The sequence below is a fragment of the Sminthopsis crassicaudata genome, chromosome 1, assembly GCF_048593235.1.
Source record: "Sminthopsis crassicaudata isolate SCR6 chromosome 1, ASM4859323v1, whole genome shotgun sequence".
Taxonomy (NCBI): Eukaryota; Metazoa; Chordata; class Mammalia; order Dasyuromorphia; family Dasyuridae; genus Sminthopsis; species Sminthopsis crassicaudata.
This window is the reverse complement of record NC_133617.1, coordinates 381,360,779-381,384,038: the sequence shown is the minus strand read 5'-3', so window position 1 is coordinate 381,384,038 and position 23,260 is coordinate 381,360,779.

Sequence of the window (23,260 nt, the reverse complement as noted above, 5' to 3'; positions counted from 1 at the left end):
TTCCTGGACTAAAAGGCAGAGTAGACCTGGCTTAGTATGTGAGCTTGAAATAAAATCACATGGCCTATTTAAACCTCACTTTCCTCTTCTGTAAAATGAGAGATTATAATAAGGACTTAGATGATCTCTTAAAGTTCTTTTTTTTTTTTTTTTTTTTTTTTTGCTTTAAAATTCCATATGGCATGATGCTGTTAACTTCCCTGGTTTTGAATCATTTTTCTGCCTTTTGCTTTCCCTTTGGTCTTTCAGAACTTCTCATCAAATTATAGCCCTTTCCATTCCCAACAAAAATGAAAGTTGACAATTATAATAATTAAATCTCTTTGTATGCATACGTATATATTCACATTGATTACTGTTATCTAAAAGAGTCTTAAATTCTCTCTCAGGATCCTTGCTCTTATTATAGTATTTCTTTTTCATTGCTGGCAGTCATTGCTAATTAATTTTCAGGTTTGTTGGGATCCTGGTGATTACATATATTCAGTGATAGAAATGTAAATGTATTACTCTTACATGATTTGTATACAATCAATGATTTATACAATGATGGGTCCAAATTAAATTCAAATTAAGTCTATTATTACCAATGCATATGGTTATGATAATAGTACACTCTTGCTATATTTCTCACATAAAGTATTCTGGATATTTTCCTCTTTAAACATAACTGCAGGACATTTGAAGGGAGTGGAACAATAGGTCTCTGAGATATTTTGGGCCTTTTTGCTTCTAGATCATTGGAACTGTGAGAACCTTGTAAGAGACATGATAAGTCAATAGAGAGAGGGAAAAACATGGAAAACCCTTATTGGGGGAAAGATTCTAAGATTTGCTGAAGATATTCCCTTTGACTCCTCTCAGTTTTCAGGAGTAGTTTTATTTTTACTTAATTTTCTGAATTTAGATGCATATATTTTTATGTGTGCAAGGAGATTAATTATACTAGCCACCTAATTATGTGCTTAGCATTCCCATAGAAACATTTTGTAAAACTACTTCTTTGCCTTTCTTAAATCGAATTCCACAAGAGCCAAGGTAACCAATTTCCCCTTGAACTTGAGATTCAACTGTACTGAAATGAAAATACAAGTTCCTCCTTTGTAGACTCTCTCCCAGTAAAGGTAGCAGAGATTCTGGTTGGAAACAGATGGGAAAGCACTTACTAATTGCTTGCTGTGTGTGTTACCATGTTAAGTGCTGGGGATTCAAATAGAAAAGGAAAGACTCTGCTCTCAAGGGATTCCCATTCCGATAGGAATAGATAACCCCTGTAAGGAACATTAAGCAATTGAAAAATTCCCATTTTCCTTGGGTTACAGTGACAGTATGGATAAAAAAATGTGAAGCTAAATAGGTGACCTTGTATCTCAGGTAGCAAGTATAAGAAGGGCTAGTTGAGCCCCTGTATCTCTGATTCTAAATGAATTCTCCCTTCTGAGTGCCATCTGAGTTACTTTGATGATTGCTAAAGTTCCTTCAACTTTAAAAGTTAAGATCCCCTCATGAATCCACTGTACTTGAAAGAGTTGTATGTTGTAATCAGCTATGAAAGATTTAGTAACTGAATAATACAATGAGCAACCTTAATTCCATAGGACTGATCAGGAAACAACGTAACTATCTCCAGATAGAGACATGATGGACCCAGAGCATATTTTTCTCTTTCATCTAATTTTTTTGACCATGGATAGATGATGTGGAAAATTTTCATGGCTTCCTATGTGTAAAAATTACTGCATTTCTTATCTTCTCAAAAGATGGAAGAGGAAAATTTGGATTGAAAATAATAAAATTTGAAAAAAGAAGAAAATTGGGATTTATTTAACTTTGGGAACTCTGCTATGGTAATTATCTCTAGAAACTTGCCTTGACTTAGTATGTCCTAATTAATCTCAATTAAATCAAATTTAGTCCCAACTCCAGTTGGGCTGCTAGTCCCCTAAAGGATAGCTCCTTGTACATAAACAAATATTCACTAGATGAATTCTATGTAAAGACCATCATGTTGGAAGCTTTTTACCATTCTCTACTCATATGTTGGCCTTAGTGATATTTTTAGGGCAGCAATTCCTACTTGCAAATGATATTTTTGGGGTATAGCATCAGGCAATAAGATTGATGTAGGCGCCAAATGTTGGAGTCTGGTCATGTGAAGAATTCACAATTCTCTTTAGCAAAAGGAAGGCTTATTTAGGAAAAGAGGTAACAGACAAAATGAAGAGATACAATTGACACCAGGAATGGCAGATAGAGTTGGGAGAGCATATAGTTAGTAAGGGGTTTAATAATTAACAGTAGAAGAGACAATTTCCCTAGTGGAACTCACAATTAACTAGGAGAAAAGAAATAAATACTTCATGAGGTGGGGGTATGCCTTTAACTGACAAACTAAATCCATAAAGGAGGCTAGCACCCTAAAAGAGTTGGATAGCATAAGGAAAAGAAACAGGCATGAGGGAGGGATGAGGAGGGATGAGGGTGTGAGGATGTGAGGAGTGAGGAGAAAGACACTACGAGGCACAGTATCATAGAGGATTATAACCCAAAAAGTAATTCATAAAAGATGGTGTGGGCCATAGACAGATTTGTAGGAGAAATTTAACCTCTGGAGCTTGACATAACTTGGATTTCTGACTGGACTGGGCAAAGTAGGGCTACTCATGACCTCCACGGAAGATGAGACTATAAAGTTAAACTGGCTCCCAAAACTGCTGTTCCTTGATTGCCTCATGCAGTAATTTTATCAGTGCTTCAGGCTCTCTTTGCCAAACCCTTAGAAAGTTAGAACCTTTTCACTAGCTCAGTCCCTTGAACTCACTTGGACTCACTTGGATAATTGGAATAACATCCTACTTAAAGTAGATTGGTACTGTCTCTCCTCTTCCTGATTCAGCCTTTAGACAGCTGTCAAAAATTCTTTTTAAGATGGGTTCAGGTTTGTCTACATTATTTTTCTGCTCTAAAACTCTCCATTGTCTTTTTCAGATAAAGAAATTAAAACTATTTTTAATCATATGAAAAGATGCTCTAAATCACTATTAATCAGAGAAATGCAAATTAAGACAACTCTGACATACCACTATACACCTCTTTAGACTGGCTAAGATGACAGCAAAAGATGATGAATGTTGGAGGGGATGTGGGAAAAGTGGGACACTAAAACATTGTTGGTGGAGTTGTGAACAGATCTAGCCATTCTGGGGAACAATGAGTAACTATTTTCAAAAAGTTATCAAATTATGCATAACCTTTAACACGGCATTGTTTCTACTGGACCTGTATCCCAAAGAGATTTTTTTCCCCCTGAGGCTGGGGTTAAGTGACTTGCCCAGGGTCACACAGCTAGGAAAAGTTAAGTGTCTGAGACCAGATTTGAACTCAGTCCTCCTGAATTCAGGGCTGGTGCTCTATCCGCTGTGCCACCTAGCTGTCCCCCAAAGAGATCTTAAAAGAAGGGAAAAGGACCCACATGTACAAAAATATTTATAGGAACCATTTTTTGTAGTGTCAAGGAACTGGAAACTGAGTGGGTGCCCACCAATTGGAGAGTGGCTGAATAAGTTATGGTATATGAATATTATAGTTTATTATGTTCTATAAGAAATGATCAGGAAGATGATAATGCTTTAAGACTATCTGGGAACTCCGAGAAATTGTCCAGGATTGGGGTATGGATGTTGAGTTAAAAAACAAACACCTTAGTTGATTTATTTAGGGCAAGAATATTTCAACCAAGGGGAGAAGTCTACTTTTCTTGGAATGCATTTCGTCTTCTCAATCTTTCAGTATTCTCATCTTCCTTCAGATCTCAGACCAGATGTTACAGATTCTCTGAAGTCTTTCTTGATTCCTGCAGTTATTAGTGCTGTCTTCCTCTTTAAATATTCTTTGTATTTTGATTTTTCCTTTCCCCTTTTTACTTTCTAGCTTGTCTTTTATTTATTTGAGCAATTGTTCTATCCTTCCTGGTACAAGGAAAGATTTTTTTTTGTCTGTATATGTCTTGTAAATGGTTCAAGTTTTATACATACTTTTTAAAATTGAATTGGGTGCTGAGGAGAGAGAGAGAGAGAGAGAGAGAGAGAGAGAGAGAGAGAGAGAGAGAGAGAGAGAGAGAGAGAGAGAGAGAGAGAGAGAGAGAGAAATAACTGGCAATCATTGTCTTCATGGAGCTTCTAATCTAGGGATGTATTGCAGAAATAAGTATGAAAATCCACTTTCCAACTCTCAATTCAGATTTGGCCCAATTAGTAGACAATCCCACTTCTCTTCTGCCTGAGAATACAGGGAAAATGGCTCTCATGAAATCAGAATTCTAGAATAATACAGGACTTTAATGAAAATCATATTGGGTAGAAAGACACTATCCAATATGAATTCTACTGTACTGGGTCCAATTCCTTTTTTTTTTCCTTTCTTTCTTTTTTCAATTCCTTTTTAACAAAAATTACTATGGCACTTATTTTCAAAATGTTTTCAAATTCAAAACACTTCATTCTTAAGTCAATACCTTGAGCACCCCACTATATTCATCTCTGGCTAGATATAATTCTATGTATTTATGAATACTTAATGAAATGTCCATTGAACTGAATAGAATTAAAAAAAAAAACTAAGATGATTTTTAATTGCTTGTGCCAAGATTAAAAAAAAAATAAGGTTACAATATCATGTTCTGTCCCTAGGCCATTAGGATATTGGGCCTGGGACTTGTTCCTTTATTTTGACTTCAAGAAAGACAAAGAGCAACAGTGATCCCCCTTCTGGTGAGTTCTGAGGTTGCCCAAGGGCATCTAGTTAAATTGCATAATAATGAGAGTATCAAAAGCCTTACCTTCAAGTGGCCTAATGTCATTAGCTTCCAAAAACTATTTGACAGGGTCTCCAACCTCTGTGTTGGCACACCCTGAATTCTGCCAAGACAAAGAGAATGGGTCTTGGAAGGTGGTATCAGCCAGGCAGCAACAGCTGTGCCTGCGGGCACTCAAATCATTACTGACCATTTCCTTTTTGGAATTTTATGCTCCTTGAAACCCTGAAGCACCTTCTCAAGGAGGATGTGGACACATGATGTAGCCAAGGAAACACAAAGAGAACAATTCTCTAGACTCCTTTTCTGGGCAACACAGGGCATAGAGACAAAAAGAAAAGCACCTGATCCATTGCTACTGCCTATTTTGCTGCATGATGATTTCTTCCTTATTTTTCTCACTGCCTCTGAGTCTGCTTTGGTAGAATTATGGAGCTAATCTGAGAAGCACTAATTATGTTCTATGGCACTTCTTTGAGTCAGTTTAGTTCTATTCAAATGAAGTACCTACTATGTATAGACCTATGTACCTAATATTATCTATAAATATAGATACAGTTTTCAATTTGTGAGGAGATAATGTTCTTAGAAAATGGTGTGATAGTAAAAAATGTAAAAGCTGATATTTTTGAACCTATGGGAAATAGGGAATTAGATTCCCATGACTACCAAAAACTGTAATCTTTTGCTAGAGGTTGCTGAAAATACATTTTTCTGCATAGAATTCTTTATAACCAAACATTTATTCTGATAATATATATATATATATATGTATATATATATATATATATATATATGTTACCTAAGATGGTAATCATTGAATAACCCATAAAATATAGTAGACAAAATAAAACTGGTAACATGTAAAACATTTTTTCTTGCTAGTAATCTCAGAATTTTGTAACTTTTGTGTTAAAATCTCAATAAAAAAGAAACATTGATTTCAGTTTTCCTGACATATGAAATCTACAGTACGATAAATACTGTTCATCAAATAAAAATTTAAAAACTAAGACATTTTTAAATCTGAATCTTACTGTTCACTGACTCAGATGGTGGTATAAAGTGGTACAATATACCAAAATTATGGGTCACAACTACATATGGGGTTTGTATATGCAAGTGGGGATTGTGGAAAATTTGGTAATAGTAAAAAGATATCAAATTTAAAAACAATATTTATTTTTAATACACATTGCTTTATGAATTACATCAGAACAGAAAAATCAGAGCAAAAGGGAGAAACCATGGAAGAGAAAAATAATTCTTAAATTCTTTGTAAAATGTTCTTTATTGAATTGGTATAACTGAATTTTGGAGGGCAATTGTGATTTTTTTTTGTAAATTTGTAAAACAAGACCTATGTCACATGGATTTTTCTGAGATACTTTAATACTAGTCACTATAGAAAGTTAAAAAAGATAATGCTTTAAGGCTATCTGGGAACTCAGAGAAATTGTCCAGGATTGGGGATATGGATGTTTAGTTAAAAAACAAACACCTTAGCTGATTTATTTAGGGCAAGAATATTTATTTCAACCAAGGGGAGAAGTTCAATGTTTCATTTCCCCTTGCATGAACCTTTTTCCATGCCCATGCTCAACCAGCTTTCCAGAAAAACATATACAAGCTTGGAGCCAATTTGGGCCTGCTTCCAGGTATATATAATAGAGAGGTCCTTTCCTTTCCCTTCATAACAACAATATTCCTGCTTAATTTCATCCAACCCATAAAGGCTTTATGAGCCTTTTTATGGTCATGAATGATTAAGGAGCTGGTGTCATGGAGTGATGAAAAAACTTGGTTTTTTGATTGGTTGAAGAAAGAAGTAACTGATGATTCATGAAAGAATTAACTGTGCTAGTCAGACTGTCTTTCTCTTTTTTCCCTTAGCAGCTTTTAGCTGGAAAAGACTAATAAGAACTTTTAGGTGGGAGAGAAGTAGTTTGACCTAATTCCCATCATGTTTCCATGTAGCTTTTCAAGCATGACACTTCTGTTGTAATTCTTTTCTTATCTTTGGTGAATGATTATTCTAAGATGAGTTGGGTGACAGGTGAGACCAACTGACCTTTCAAAGCCTTCTGAGACCTTACTTTCAAGTGAAGTTACAGAACCAATGGTCAGAGCAATCAGGTCTGGTAAGGGACCAGCACAGTGATTGAAAGATTTTCTTGATCTAATCCAAAAGTGGATTAACCTGTTTGAGGAGCCACCATGTCTTAGAAGTCAGTGCAGCTGAGCATAAGGGCAACATGTCTATTGTGGACTATGTCATCTCTTAGGTACATTTGATGAAGTAACACTAAAAGGAGAAAAAGACTCCCAGAGATAGGAATCCTAAGGTATGCCTTGGTCTCATGTATTCTCATATACCCATAGCATAATACTTTAAGTTTGAATCTATTCTCCACAGGTATATCATGTGTACATGTAAGGGGAGAATGTGCCCTTTATTTTGGAGGAATTTTTCTTTTTTTGTAAATACTGTTCTTGCTGTATCTTCTCTATAAATTTTCTTTTGTACAAGCTAATTGATGTCAACTGATTTATCTAAATTGGAGAACATGCTGAAAGTTTTAAGAACTTAAATCCCTCAGAATTATTTTGATAATCAAATTCTGATGGAAGAAATAGGCAACTGCCTTCTGGAAATCTGGTCCATCAGTTTGAATAGAAGTTTAGGAGGTAGCAAAAGGGAGTGTTAGATGTAAAATAAGAGAGTTAGATAAATTCTGAGATTCTAATTCTAAACTATCAAATAAGACTGGAACTCAATCATCTGAGTACAAAGCTTTTCCACTAAATTACCCACCCGTACTCTAGAAATAATTACTTCAATAGCCAATATATATACACAAGCAATATATTAGGATAGGATTAAAACACATTCACCTAGAGTCAAATATGTAAGTAACAGGGTCAAAACAAATTTGCCTGGAGTCTTGTAAATCTATTCAAAAGGGCTTTAAAGTGAAAAAGGGAAAGAGAAAGAAGTGACCTCAGGGACAATCTTATTACCATAGAGAAGATCAGGTAGAGCAAAGGAAGAAAAAAAAGCAGAAAAGGACTAAGATTCATAAGAGAATATCCAAAAAGAGAGACAAAAACAAAATTCATGACCTCTAATTTCATATTTAAATTTATAGATAATAAATTGAATGAGAGTTCATAACGGAAAAAGGCAAATCTTACCTCAAGAATCACTGAGATTTGGTGAGATGAATTTGATGCCTGAAATATGGTTCAGCAAGAGTATATATTTGTCAAAAGGGATAGAATAAACATAAGGGATAGATTAAACAAAAAGTAGATAATATGGAATAATTTATCCACTAGATATAAACATGAAGAAATCTAAGAAGTCAAGGGAGAAACAGTAGAAAACATTTGGGTTAGAATCAATGGAAAGAGAAACAGAAAATAACATTGTTTTGGGGTTATGTTACAGATCTACTAGAAATGAGGGTTTAGATGAGAATTTTGAGATGCAGATTAAAAATATTTAACATAGTACCATAGGTATTTTGGTAGTGGGGGACTTCAATTATCTAGTTATCTAAAGGAACTTTCTTTGAAAAGCACAAGGTCCAATAAATCTGTGATTTTGTTCCTGTTGATTACATTTTTTAAATGGTAGAGAAAATAAATAGGACTGATTTTGTGTGTCTTCTTTTTTCTTTTTTTTTAATGCCACAATCATTTCCCCTCTATCTTGCTACTCCCCTACCTCAAAGAATCTTTCCTTATAACAAACCTTTAAGTAAAATAAAATGACTAAGTAAAATTGACTGACACAGGATCCAGGTCTGATAGCCTATATTATGTACCATATCTATAGACCCTAACCTCTCTGAGAAGAGGGTGCTTTGTTTCATTATTCATTCTTTAAGACCAAGATTATTCATTATAATTCATCAGAATAGAATGAATAATTTGGACCAGATTCTAACCAACAAGGCTAAGAAGAAGAAATGAAAGCCTTGAGATTAGAGTGGTGCTGGTGAAATGATCACCATACAATTTGCAATAGAAAAAGAAAGGAAAGAGGAAAGCCACATATAGTCTGATATGCACCATAGGTTTCAATGGGCTCAGAGAAATGGTGGCTAGGCTATTAGGCTCTGCTATTTTCTAGAGGAAATTAGCTTAACACATATGGAAAGATCTCAAGAATTAAATTATGATGACTCAAGTATAAGTGAGTCTAATGAGGAGGGAAAAAGAAAGCTGCCTAAAGAGACCAATGTGGTTGCAAAGGGAACTCATCAACCAACTTAGATTGAAAAAAGACATTTACCGTGTGGAGCATACGGAGGGTAACTAAGGTTGAATGTAAGAGTATCACAGTTCTTTAAGAGTAATGTTAGCAGCACTAACAACTTTAATGAAACTGAAGCTGGTAGTGAATGATAAGGACAGACCTCAAAAAATGTTAAAGAAGAAGTTAGAGAAAGAGTATAACTGTCACTTGAAGTTGCTGAGATAATAATCATAAAAGAATTGAGAAAGTTTTTATTCAACTTTTATGATGCTTTAGTTTTTTTTTCTTTCAAAGAGTTTAACCTTTATCTTGAAAAGAAGCTACTAAAATGGTTAGTTAGAGTAGGAATGTAAAACCCATAAGGACATAGCTAGTAAGTATAGGCTACAACCAATTGAATCACATCCTTATAAACTGACAGAACTGGGGGCTGTTATTGGTAAGTTAATGGAATGATCTTGGGAGAATCTTGCAGAGTGATATAAAAAACTAGAGAAAAGCTAATGTCCCAATTTCAAAAAAAGAGGAGAAAACGAAACTTGTAAACTAAAGATTAATGAGCTTGATCTGAGGGCTTTAGAGGACTGAAAACTTAGCATAAATCAATGAGTGTCAACTAAATTGACAATAGCCTCAAAGGCTGTTGAGGACATATTGCTGATCTTGTAAGTCAGAAGTGTCTATTGCTACCTGCAAAACTCTGGGACTGTGACATGAGACATGATGGGCAATAGACTTGATGTTTATGTTATCTGAACTGGTGTTACTTGGCCTAGAGAAGACTTGGGATAGTGAAAGGGAAAAGAAATGGCTACATGATGTGGTGAATAGAATGCCAGGTCTGAAATCAGGAGGATTCATTTTCCTAAGTTCAAATCAGGACTCACATATACTAGCTATGTGACCCTGGGCAAGGCATTTAACCCTGCTTGCTTCTGTTTCCTCATCTGCCAAATAAGTTGGAGAAAGAAATGGCACACCACTCCAAGAAAACCCCAAATGGGGGCATAAATAACTAGATATGACTGAACAACAAAGTAGGAAGGAATAATGGTTTGTTTTAGAAAATTTGGAAGGATGTCCTTAGAGGGATTAAATTTATTCTGGTAGCCCCAGAGGGTGAAACTAGAAAAAATGAGTGAAAGTTGTAAAGAGATGAATTTAAGATTGACATAAGGAAAATTTCATAATAATTCTTTTCCAAAGGTGGAATGTGTTGCCACTAAAGGTAGAAAATGTCTCCTTACTGGAGCTGTTTAAGCAGAAGCTGGATAACCACTTATTAAAAATGTTGGTATATGATTGTGGTGGAAAATTATTGTGCTATAAAAATGACAAGCAGGATCATTTCAGAAAAACCTAAAAAGGCTTATAAAAACCAATGCAAAGCAAAGTGAACAGAACCAGGAGAATGTTGTACACGGTAACAGCAATGCTACATGATGAAGAATTGTGAATGACAGTTATTCTCAGCAATACAATGATCCAAGACAATCACAAGTGACTCATGTTGAAGCATACTATTTGTCTTCAAGAAATGACTGCTATTGTTTGAATATAGACAGAAGCATGCTTTTTTCACTTTCTTTCTTCCATTGTTTTTCTTTTATTTCCTTCTTATACAAAATTACAAATATGGAAATGTTTTACATGATAACACATGCATAACCTATATTGATTGAATACTGTATTAGTAAAGAAGGAAGAAAGGAAAGGAGGTTTAGAATTTGAAAGTCAAAACTTTAAAAAAATGTTTAAAATTGTTTTAACCTGTAATTGGGGAAAAATAAAATCCGTTAAATTAGAAAGTTAAAAAAAAGAGACTGTTATAGAAAGGGTGCCTTTTGAAGTAGATGACTTCTAGGTCCTTCTTTCTTTGAGATGCTCTAAATATTGAGAAATATTGCTGAAAAAAAAATGGCTACCATTGAAAAGAAGTTTGCATATCAGTTGGGTGGCCAAGTTTATTGAAGACATTTTTTGACCTTGCAAGCCAGTGACCTGTAAAATTCCAAGAATGTAGCCTGAACCACATTAAAACGTAATCAAGAAGTGTTTAACAAAATAGGTAATAATATAATAGAATATTTTGGGATTCAGTTCTTTCAATCAGATGTATTCTTTGTTATCTAATTTGGGATTTTCTTGGCAAAGATGCTAAAGTGGTTTGCCATTTCCATCTCCAACTCATTTTGCAGTTGAAGAAACGGGTAGGTTACTAGCCTACAGTCATATAGCTAGTAAGTGCTAAAGGCTAGATGAAAATGAGTCTTCCTGACCCATGGCATGAAGCCAAGTACTTATTTCATACCACCTAGGTGTTCCACAATAGAACATAGATAATGTTAATTTGTAGTTTTCTAGGTCAACATGTAGTCCTCTTAGATGCATTTCTATTTGAATTTGACAACACTATGTAGTTCATTCTTAAATGTGTGAATGCTAATAACAACATTAGTACTGATTTAGGTTATAAAAGATAGTGTGGTAGAAAAAAACTATTGTATTCAGAGTCATCCTGGGTTCAAATTCTGACTGTTTCTTGAGGTCATGCAGAATAAATCTAATCCTTCTTCCAAGTGATAGTTCTTCTTTTTCTATCTTTCTGTCTCCTTTCCCCATATTTTACCCTTTAGGTCCTTAGTTTCCCCCTCTTTAAGATGAAAGGGTTGAATTAGTTGACCTCTAAGTTTCCTACCAACTTAAACTCTATAATGTGATGAATAAAACACAAGCAGCTTGGAGCCATTGTTTGAGTGTAGAAACAAGCTCACAACAACGTGTGAAGGAAACATTTACTCAGCACACTTGAGGTGCTAGGAATTTTATACTGTTCTAGTACAACAATATTTTTGTCTGTAAGTAGCTTAAATAGAGTAACTTTTCTGTTATCTCTGTGACCTTAGAATGGAATGTTCTAATTAATTAAATATTTACCTTTCATATAATGTTATATATAACCAATACTTTTTAAGGGATTGTAGTATAGTAAATCAGACTTAAAATTAAAACTAGACAAAGGTACTCTTTTTTTGGTGAGGTACTCAAGGTTCTCAGAGAATTATCATTATGAACATTGGTAGTTATTTTATTGATAAAAAAAAAGCAATTGATTAAAATAGATTTCATAAAATTTAGAATTGAAAGAAACCTCATAGGTCATGTGATCAAATCTTCTCATTTTGCAGATGAGAATATAGAATCCTACAGGTTGAAATCATTTCCCCCATTATCACACAACTATTGATTGAGAAGTCTGGATTTTAAAATTATTTTTTGTAAGTAGAACACAAAGAACACCAAAATGACACAAGTATTACCATATACATATGAAGAATAGAGGAATTATTTGTCATAGGATATTTAGTTAGTCAGCATTATTTATTAAGCACCAGCTGTTAAGTAAAGTATAGCATTATGTGTCATGAAAAATTACAAAAAAAAAGACATAGTTCATTTCTTAAAGGAACATGTAATGTAAAAGGAGCATGTGAAAGGTAAATGAGAAAACAAAGAAAAAAAAACTTTATCTTTTCCCTCCCAAACTTGAAACCAAAACCAAACCAAAACAAAACAAAAAAACCCAGAAACAAAACACATAACATTATAAATACATGTTTAATACAGGTGCTAAAAGGATTGCTCTTGATAGTAAATATTATGGAGCAAAGAATTGTGGACAGTATTTAGCACACTTAACAATTGTTTGTTTATTGATATTTAGGTGAAGAACAAAGGAGGAAGAAACAAAAGTGATGTTTTGGTGAGACTATTACTTCAGACTATCATGGCAGCTTGAAGAAATGGATGATAAAGTCTTTTTACAAAAAGAAATTTTTATTGTTCTTTTCTTTTTACAGGCTTCTTATTTTCATAATTTCTTATAATACAATGTTATTTCATATATTTACATACCACAGTTTGTTTAGCTATTTCACAATAGATGTTTAGCTATGTTGTTTCTAGTTCTTTGCTATGACAAAAGTGAACTTATAAATATTTCATTGAATATAAGGCTTTTTTTGTATCACATTTTTATAGACATTTCAATTACTTTGCATTATTTCATAATGGCTATACATTTCATAACGGTTATGACAACTCCAAGCTTTAGTGTGTCTGTCTTTCCCCAATCCCTCCTACACTTACCACTCCACTTTTTTTTTATTGATAATTATGTTTTAATGCAGATTAAAAGAGCTGATCCAGATTTACAGTATAGTTATAAGGAAGAACTTCAACTATCCAGATAACTTCTGAGAATCCTTGCAGACAAGCTAAGAAATTCAGTCTTTGTTTAGCTTATCTTTCAGAAGATGGCATGACTGAAAAGGGAAAATGCTAGTGTGAAACTCATTCCCAATACATGTGGAGCTCATTCCTACTAAGGAAAAAGGTACTGGTTGCTGAAGCAAAAAATTGCGGCAACTTTGGGAATTAGTGATTATATTATCATTAAAGATCACTCTTGCCCAACTAACCTCCTTTTCATTTATGACAGGGTTACTAAGCTGGTGGATCAGGCTAATGCTATAGATATAGCTTGACTAAATTTTAGCCAAGCATCTGACAGTCTCTCATATCATTCTTGTAGGAATAAGATTGGAGAGATGTGGATTGACAATGACTGAATGAACTTGGACCTAGTTGGAATAATGGGTCAACTTAGAAGGGCATGTCAGTGGAATATCTTAAGGACCTGTCATTTGCTTTGCCCCATCCCCCCTTTTTTTAATAACAAAAGTATAGATGACATGTTTATAAAGTTTCCAAATGATACAAAATTGAAAAGGATAGAGCTAGCATATTACAGGATAGAATTAGGATTCCAAAATATGATGAATGGCGTCTTATAGAGCTAACTCTAATAAGATAACACTTGAGAGAGCTAAAAGTAAAGTTTAGATTAAAAAATTGGTTTCAGAAATAGAAGATGCAAAAGTTACAGAGAATATTTCTTCTGAAAATGATCTGGAAATTTTAGTGGTCTATATCCAACTTCTCATGAACCCATATGTGGGGGTAATTGAATATGGGGGTTGCAAAATTATGATTTATTTTTAGTCAGTTTGATTTCCCTTTTTATTTTACATAGCTATATACCCAGGGTCATGTAGAAATTTCTTGGGCAAAAAGGGATCATGAGTGGGGGAAATGGTTTATAGTGTGATGTGGCAATCAAAAAAAAAAAAAAAAAGAATGCTATCTTAGATTGAAATGGGAAAGGTATAGTGTCATTCTTTTCTACTCTGTGTTCAGCTATGGGTGCCTCATTTTAGAAGTTGGAGAATCTCCCTAGAATACAGCCAGGATGTTAAAGAACATTATGATTATGCCCTATAAGGATTTTCTGAAGGTACTTGAATGGTTAATTTGAAGAACAGGAGATTGGGGTAGGCTGATATGAGAACTATCTTCAAGTATTTGAAAGACTGTCACCTGAATGAGGGATTAGATTTGTTCTGGTGATCTTGAGGGCAAGAATTGGGATAGGTGGAAGTTTTAAATAGATTAATAGGAGCTATCCTAAAGTGAAATGAGTTGACTTGAAATGTAATGGGTGACCCTTGCTTGTTATTTTTCAAACCAAGGTTGGTTTACTATTCACTAGGTATGTTGTAGAAAAAAAAATGCTTATTCAGTTCTATATTGAACTAGATGCCTCATGATGCCCTTTCACTGTTGAGATTATATGATTTTGTGATTTTAGAGTACATGACAGAGAAGGGAAAAATCAAGGAATAATCATATGTGTATATATAGTAGATTTCAGGGAATAGATTTAAGAGTTGATAGCCTAAATAGGATCCCATGTCTTTAAAAATTTTTTTATTATAGCTTTTTATTTACCAGATATATGCATGGGCAATTTTTAAAATTAATTTTATAATTATACATTTTTTGACAGTATATATGCATGAGTAATTTTTTTTAATAACATTATCCTTTGTATTCATTTTTCCAGATTTTCCCCTCCGTCCCTCTACTCTCTCCCCTAGATGACAGGCAATCTCAACATTTTACATGTGTTACAGTATAACCTAGATATAATATATGTGTGTAAATCCAATTTTCTTGTTGCACGTTAAGTATTGGATTCCGAAGGTATAAGTAACCTGGGTAGATAGACAGTAGTGCTAATATTTTACATTCACTTCCCAGTGTTCCTTGTCTGGGTGTAGTTGTTTCTGTCCATCATTGATCAGCTGGAAGTGAGTTGGATCTTCTTTATGTTGAAGATATCCATTTCATGGGCAATTTTTCAGCATTGACAATTGCAAAACCTTTTGTTCCAATTTTTTCCCTCCTTCCCCCGACCCCCTCCCCCAGATGGCAGGTAGACCAATACATGTTAAATATGTTAAAGTATGTGTTAAATACAATGTATGTATACATAGCCATACCATTATTTTTCTGTACAAGAAGAATCAGATTTTGAAATAACAATTAACCTGTGAAAGAAATCAAAAATGCAAGCAGACAAAAACAGAAGGATTGGAAATACTATGCAGTGGTACACATTCAATTCCCAGAGTTCTTTCATTGGATATAGCTGATTCTATTCATTATTGAACAAATGGAACTGGTTTGGTTCATCTTATTGTTGAAGAGAGCCATGCTCATCAGAATTGATCATCATATAGTATTGTTGTTGAAGTGTATGTAAAGATCTCTTAATCCTGCTCATTTCACTCAATGTAAGTTCATATAAGTCTCTCCAGAACTTTCTGAAATCATCCTGTTGGTCATTTCTTACCGAACAATAATATTCCATAACATTCATATACCACAATTTATTCAGCCATTCTCCAGTTGATGGGCATCCACTCAGTTTCCAGTTTCCAGCCACTGCAAAGAGGGCTGCCACAAACATTCTTGCACATCCCTTTCCCTTCTTTAAGATCTTTTTGGGATATAAGCCCAGTAGTAGCACTGCGGGATCAAAGAGTATGCACAGTTTGATAACTTTTTGAGCATAGTTCCAAATTGCTCTCCAGAATGGCTGGATGTATTCACAATTCCACCAACAATGTATCAGTGTCCCAGTTTTCCCACATCCCCTCCAACATTCTGCATTCTCTTTCCCTGTCATTCTAGCCAGTCTGACAGGTGCGTAGTGGTATCTCAGAGTTGTCTTAATTTACATTTCTCTGATTAATAATGACTTGTAGCATCTTTTCATATGGCTAGATATAGTTTCAATTTCTTCGTCTGAGAATTGTCTGTTCATATTCTTTGACCATTTATCAATTGGAGAATGGCTTAATTTCTTATAAATTAGATATTAAATAATTTGGAAATGAGGCTTTTATCAGAACTTTTGACTGTAAAAATGTTTTCCCAGTTTATTGTTTCCATTCTAATCTTGTCTAGATTAGTTTTGTTTGTACAAAAGCTTTTCAATTTGATATAATCAAAATTTTGTATTTTGTGATCAATAATGATCTCTAGTTCTTCTTTGGTCACAAATTCCTTCCTCTTCCACAGGTCTGAGAGGTAAACTATCCTATGTTCCTCTAATTTATTTGTAATTTTATTCTTTATGCCTAAATCATGGACCCATTTTGACCTTATCTTGGTGTATGGTGTTAAGTGTGGGTCAATGCTTAGTTTCTGCCATATTAATTTCCAATTTTCCCAGCAGTTTTTGCCAAACAGTGATATTCTTATTCCAAAAGCTGGGGTCTTTGGGTTTGTCAAACACTAGATTATTAAAGTTATTGACTATTTTGTCCTTTGAACCTAACTTATTCCACTGATCAATTACTCTATTTCTTTGCCAATATCAAATGGTTTTGGTAATCATTGCTTTATAATATAGTTTTAGATCTGGTACAGCTAGGTCACCTTCATTTGATTTTTTTCATTAGCTCCCTTGAAAGACTTGACCTTTGTTCTTCCAGATGAATTTTGTTGTCATTTTTTCTAGGTCATTAAAATAGTTTTTTGGGAGTCTGATTGGTATAGCACTAAATAAATAGATTAGTTTAGGTAGTATTGTCATCTTTATTATATTTGCTTGCCCTATCCAAGAGCACTTAATATTTTTCCAATTGGTTAATTCTGACTTTATTTGTGTGAAAAGTATTTTGTAGTTTTGCTCATATAGTTCCTAACTTTCCCTTGGCAGATAGATTCCCAAATATGTTATACTATCAGCAGTTACTTTAAATAGAATTTCTCTTTCTTTAAGTTTAACTGTTGGATTTTGTTTGTGATATATAAGAATGCTGATGACTTATGTGGGTTTATTTTGTATCCTGCAACTTTGCCAAAGGTGTAGATTATTTCTAATAGATTTTTAGTAGAATCTTTGGGGTTTTCTAAGTATACCATCATATCATCTGCAAAGAGTGATAATTTGGTGTCCTCCTTATCTACTCTAATTAGGATCCCATGTCTTACTTGATCTAATTAGGATCCCATGTCGTGAGAATCTCAAAGGGAAGCTGACTCAAGCGAGTTGATAATCTCTCAAGAATGAAATTATTTTGACACAATCACAAATGACTTATATGAAGAACTATAGGCTTATATAAATTATTCATCAATGATCTCAGATTAAAATAGGGCATGCACAAGAGATGGAACTGAGGAGTTTGTTGAAGAAGTCCACTAAAGAACATACTTTTGTAAAAACAACAACAACAACAACAACAGTATAAGGAAAGCTCACATCCTGTATGAATTGAGGATTGTAAAAAATGCTGAGGACAATAAAAAGGATCTTTGAAGCTTTATCAGGGATCAGGAGAAAGATCAGGAAAGAGTTAAGACTTTTGCCTAGGATAGATGGGGTAATGACAATGGACAGTAGGAGGCAAGATAGACAGATGTACTTTACTTCTATCTTAACACTATTTTCCTCAGTTAAGGACAATAATTTTCAGATGGGACAAAAATAGCTAAAAGGGACTTAGGTCAAGATAAAATGGTATTGAAGACATTGGAAGGGAGCTCCCTCACTTCCTTCAGTGAGTTCAGAATAAATAATTCAAAATATATAATGATGGTAAATTCCACTGGTGGTTTCCACTGGATAGAGTTTCAGGACTACTTGGATGCAAATCTGATCTTAGACATAAACTTTAGGCAAATCACTTAAACTTTCTTTGCCTCAGTTTTCTCAACTACAAAACAGGAATCACAGAATCTACCTCAAAGCTTGTTATGAGGCTCAAATATTTGTAAAATGCGTAGCACAGTCCTTGGAACATTGTAGATACTTTAAGAAAGGTTTCTTTTATTTCTCCCTTCCCCTGACTATTCTAGAACAACAGATTATTAAAAGGATGCATTATATGCATTTGAAATGGAAAGGGGTGATCACAAAAAGCCAGAATGGAATCATTAAGAATGATTTCATGTAGTATTACCTCATCACTTTTTACTCTAGGATAATTAGGCTAGAGATATCATGAACATAATATGTCTCTTTAGCAAGGTAATTTCACAAAGTCTTTCATGATGGTCTTTTAGACAAATACAGGAATACATATCAAGGATTTGGCAAACTATAGCTCAATGGCAAAATTTTTCCATGCCCTTCTGTCTATCCCCACTACTCCCTGCTTGTTTTATGTAGCCTTGGAGCTTAGAAAGGTTTTACACATTTTAAAATAAATTGTATTTACATTAAAAATAAGTTGTATTTTACTATGTAAAAAGCATTTTTGGTGCTGTCCCAAAACAGGCTGCTGGCTACACAATTTCCTGACACTTGACTGAATGATACTATAATTGGGTTGATTCTGATTTAGTTGATTGACAGGGTCCAGGATGTAGATTAAGATATTATATTATGTAGAAGTCCTTATCCTTTTTTCAGTTATAGTTGTGATTTTTATTGGTGACTTATATGGAATGTTTGTTGAGGTTATAGATGACAAAACTGGCATGAAAAAGATTATTAGAAAACAAAAATACCTTGCTAGGTTAAAAGAATAGACAAAGTTAAGAAAATGAAATTTAATAGGAATAGACTTTATGAGGATTAAGAGAAAATGCATGATGTGCTCTTTTTTTGCGAAGGTGGTGAGATGTAGGTATGGGTTGTTGCATATTGTCAGACATGATTAAAATGCTTGTCGAATTTGTTGAACTTTTTTGACTTTCCCAACTTTTAAAATCTTTGTTGTAAGGATGGCTCACTAAGAGATGAAGGAAGAACATGTTTGAAAATGAAGGTGATGTTAAAAGAAAGGCTAACAAAAATAAGATTTTAGAAATTCAGTAGGGATGTGAAGTTCTGTACAAGAACAAGAGTGGTTGGAATGATGTGACTAATGCAATGGATGTTTACACACATATGCAAAATGCACATATGTATGTACACACAAATATGTACATACAATACACATACATATGTTTAGCCATATAGGCATATGTATGTGTATATCCCTTATTTTAGTGGATTAGTCACTTGTTAGCTCTGGCCTATGGGCAAAATCTAGCCTGAATTCTATTTTTGTGCAACCCATGAGCAAAAATTGTTTTTTACATTTTAAAATACAATTAAAATTTCTTTTAAAATGGAGAAGAAACATTCTTCTGTTATGGACAGTATAAAATCAGGTGGTGGGCTGGATTTGGCCTGCTGGCTGTAGTTTGCCAACTCCTGGACTAGAAGTTCAGAGAGAGACTGCAATGTCTCTTTGTAAGAGACTTGTACCATTGAAGTCCCCAAATGCTAAAATCATCTTAGCCTTCATTAAAAGAAGTCTACTAACCAGAATGAGGTAAGTGATAGTCTTACCATATGCTTCCCTGGCCACATCACACTTGGGGAATTGTGTTCAGTTCTGCATGCTGTATTTAGTTATGGAAAGCGTAAGTTGGTATGGTCCAGGGAAGTTAATTAAGTAGGTGAGGAAATTGTACCATCTGAGAGTTGGTGCACTCATGATTTGGGTAAGGGCAGTGATGGTGCTGGAACTGGTTCATAGTGACTCAGGGGAGATAATTAAGTTTTCAGTGTGAGCATTACAACCTCAGAAACTGGCAAATACTATAAATCAGGACTTGATTTATTTTGTTGATAGTCTAGACTTAAAATGATGGACAAAATATTAGTAATGCATTAAGAATGTACGTGGGTACATTTCAGCCCTTCTCTCCTGCTCTCAAAATCTAGTTCTTAAACATACCAGTACAACCCTGGGTCAGGGTCGAATGATCTTCTCATTTTTGTGATATAAGTGGTATAGGTTAAGGTTTTTGCTTTCAAATACATATTGTATATTCAGAGACTATACTTTTCTTATTTCTTATGGTGAGGAAAAAATTAGGCATTACACATAAGCACATGTATATTTTCTATTAGATTATAAACTTCTTGAAGTCAGGGACTATGTTTTGTATAATTTCATATCCTGTATGTGAAGGCTCTCTGCCTTACACATAGCAGCACAGATGTGTATTAAAAAAAAGAATGATCATGGTATTCCTGGTGCTTTATTCAATGTCTTCCCTTATTGGCATGCAACTACTTATATGCCTTTTTCCAATAAGTTTCTTTTTTCTGTCTTTTTCAAAATTTGTTTCCTTTTTTTTTTTTTTTTTCTGCCCATACTTCTAACCTTTCAAGGTCCCTTCATATTACTTCTCTGTCCTTGAGGGTGTTTACAACATCTCCCAATTTAGTCTCATTTGCAAATTTAATTAACATGCTATTTACCCCTCTTCCGGATCATTAATGAAGATATTAAATAAGACCAGATCAAACATCAATCCCTGTAGCACCCCTCTAGCTCTTTCTCCCCTCCTCCACCCACAGACTTTTTTTCCCCACAGCTCTCTTGCTGCTTACTGTCACTATTCTACTTTTGGATCCTTCAAGCCATTTCTTGGTCCTTGCTCTAATCGTGCCCAAGATAATCTGAATGAATTTATCAAAGAACATTTAATGAGACACTGTGTTAAATGTGGCACTCTAATCAAGCCGTATTAGCTGCATTTCCTTTGCCCAACTAATTTTTCAATTCTATCAGCAAGTCGCTTCATAAAGCAAGCATCCAAACAAATCATAATAAAGCCCTGCATTGATAGATTGTTTTTTTTCCAAAATAGTTGTTGAAATATTATCTCATCCCTTTGAGGAAGGTAGGGCAAAGCATTATTAACTCCATTTTGCAGATAAGTAAACTGAGATAAAGAGGGGTTAAAAGTAAGAACATAGAAGCATATGCTGATGGTAGACCCAGGCTTGCTGTTAGTTTCTTGACTTTCTGTTATGTTAATCTTTTGACTCCATTCAGTCTAGCATCTTATAGAGATCCCCACTTCCCACCACAATATAATCAATCCGAAAAGCCATGTGATATACTCGATAGAGTTCTGGATTTGGGGTAAGGAAAGCAGGTTAAAATTTTTTGTTTCTGACACTGGCTATGAGATCCTGGGCAAGTCACTCTGAGCCTTGGGCAATTTGTCAGGTCTCAAATTTGCAGAAAAATTCTGATCTGAGTTGATGGTGAATACCTCAATATCAACAAAATCATAGGTCCTTCTTGTATTGCATTATCATAGATAAGTAATTGTACCTTAGACAATTTATTAAGACATAAAGGGACTCACAGCCAACCAATATGATTTTAGTACAACTGTTTGAATCACAGCATATTAATACCATGAACAAGAGACTTGAGAGATCATTTAATCCAGTCCCCCTCATTCTATTGATGAGGAAGCTAAAACCTAATGGCTTAATGATTTGCCGAAACACATATAGCTATTTGGTTCAAGATCAGAGACCATAATCTTGCTCTTCTGACTTCTCCTCCAGTATTCTCTACCCTTTCCATGATGATGGACAACTGTCAGAAAGTAAATCTGCCTCAGCAGAATGAGAGATATCTGAAGGCAGGACTCTTTGTATTTTTCTTTGTATGACCAGTGCTTAGTATAGTGTTTTGCATATAGTAAGTGCTTAATAAATATTTGTTCACTGACTATCTATTTGAAACTTCCAGCCATTATATTTTATTCTACTCTCAGAGGTCAAGCAGAATAATTTTATTACTTTTTCACATGATGGACTTTCAAATATTTGAAGATGGCTATTATATATCTATAAAACCTTCTCTTCTTAAGGTTAGACAATCTTAGTTTTATGACATTTTCCATATCACTTACTATTCTGATCATCTTTTTCTGTCAGCTTGTCAATGATCCTCTTGAAATATATTACCCCACACTTAAGAAAATATGGGTCATAAAATATGACTACTACTGAGCACAAAGTGGCTATTGCATTTCTTGATCTGGATACTATTCCTATATTAATGTAGCCTAAGATTGTATTAGGTCTTTCCGTAGCCATATTACACTGGTGGTTCTTACTAAACTTACTATCCATCAGTAGTCCAAAGTCATTTTCACAGCTACTCCTAACTTTGGTCTCCCTCACTCTGTACTTGTGTAGTTAATTTTTTCAAACCTTTATTAGGTCGATCAAGCAAGAACATAATCAACAAGTGTTCATTAAAAGTCTGCTGTGGGGCATCTAGAGCACTGTCTTTGAAGTCAGGAGGACCCGAGTTCAAATCTGGTCTCAGACACTTAACACTTCCTAACTGTGTGACCCTGGGCAAGTCACTTAACCTCAGCCTCAGGAAAAAAAAAGTCTGCTGTGTGCCCACATGCTATTCTGAATAAATTTCTGATTAGAGGAGGAAGAGACAATACCGACATTAGCATTCAGACCAACATGCATCTGTTTAAAAGATAATGTCTGTTGGAATGATGGGGATGTATGTGATCTTAGCCAACTATCTCTGTTTCCTGACTCAGTTCCAGGAGTAAGAAATTTCAATCTGGAATTCCTAAAAGAGCATTGACTATACCCTACCAACCCTTCTAGTGAAGATTCTATGTCTCTGCTTCCTTTCTCAGTCATTCTTAGAAAATATTGTCTATTATCATTGCTTCTCAGCACTTCTCACTTCTAAGCATTTCACTGTCTGCTTTCAATTTCATCCTTACACTAAAATATCCTCTACAGAATTGCCAACACTCTTTTTAATGGCCTCATCCTTCTCCTTTTTAAAATGAATTAATTCATTTACTTACTTATTCATTCTTTCATTTACTTTTCTCATGTTCTATTTTTCCACATACATGTAAAGATAGTTTTCAACATTTATTTCCGTAAGAGTTTGTTTCTTTTTTTCTCCCTCACTCTC